The sequence below is a fragment of the Cucurbita maxima genome, unplaced genomic scaffold (genome assembly GCF_002738345.1).
Source record: "Cucurbita maxima cultivar Rimu unplaced genomic scaffold, Cmax_1.0 Cma_Scf00194, whole genome shotgun sequence".
Classification (NCBI taxonomy): Eukaryota; Viridiplantae; Streptophyta; class Magnoliopsida; order Cucurbitales; family Cucurbitaceae; genus Cucurbita; species Cucurbita maxima.
The window spans coordinates 72585-73999 of record NW_019272210.1 but is presented as its reverse complement, the minus strand read 5'-3'; positions in this window follow the sequence as shown (position 1 = coordinate 73999).

Here is a 1415-nt window from a genome sequence, read left to right as displayed (position 1 = left end):
ACATAGGTACGATGTTCATAAAAGTATTTTTAATCTAAGATACTATTGAACTTGACCATTATAGTGTCTCTCAAAATTAGGCAAAGTTTAAATATAATTGGTGACAAAAGATGAAACTATAAAATAAAAAGAAATGTGAAAATAATATTCCATTTAAGAGAATTAAACCAGAATCTCGTATGTGAAAGCAAAATATACAAACCGTAGGACAACAATGAATTTTAAGTGTAGTTGTCTTGGAGTCTTTTGTCTAATCACTAATGAGTTTTACTATAATGTTTTGGGTAATTTCTAACTCTTCGACACGTCCTTTCATGTGTGTGATAGAATTCTCAGAGTTATCGAGACGTTTCGAGCTGTTCGATCGTTTGGCTCTATCTTCAAAAGGATCAACATCAAACATCGGGTCCTTGATTGGCAACCCATCCAGAGGAGCGTCGATTATATCGATTCCATCAACAGTTTTTCCATGAGTTTATGGTGCATAACCCTTTTTTTTTTTACCATTCACCTTCGAGCGCCACCATAGTTTTGCATCGTCCATGAGATGCATTGCGACCAACGTAACTCTTAGGTCCTATGAGCAAGTTTCAATAACCTTCCAGTATTGTTCTACGTCAAAAATAAATCTTTTTAATTCCTTAGCATCTCGGTTTCCATTTAAGGGGTTGTGTTCTTGGATTTTAAGTTTGTTAAGCCCACATGAACTTGGCTTCATTGACAGGAATCAAACCCAATGAAAATAATATTTCATTGATAGGAATCGAACCCAAGTCTCCTCAATGAAAGCCATATATCCTAACCACTAGATGACAATGGATTTTTGGTGAGGATGTCCTAAAGTCTTTTGTCAAATCGCTGAAGAGTTTTAGCATGATCTTTTATTTAATGTCTAACTCTTTGACACGTCCTTCCTTGTGTGTGTTAGAGTTCTCAGAGCTACCACGATGCTTCGAGTTATTATGTGGCTCTTTCTTCAGAAGAGTCAACATCAAATGTTAGGTCTTTGATTAGCAACCCATCCGGGGAGCATTGATTGCATCGATTCCATCAACGATCTTCCCATGAGTTTATGGTGCATGACCCATTTTATATACCATTCACCTTTGAGCACTATCATAGTGTTGCATCGTCCATGAGATGCATTGTAGCTAACGTAACTCTCAGGTCGTATGAGAAAGTTCCTGTAGCCCTCAACTCTCAGGTCGTATGGTAGATTTCTTAGAGCTACCACGACATTTTGAGGTGTTCGATCTTGTGGTTTTTTCTTCAAAAGAGTCGACATCAAACCTCAGGTCTTTAATTGGCAACCCATCCAGGGGAGCGTCGATTGCATCGATTCCATCAACGGTCTTCCCATGAGTTTTTGTTGCATGACTCATTTTTTATATCATCCACCTTCGAGCGCCATCGTC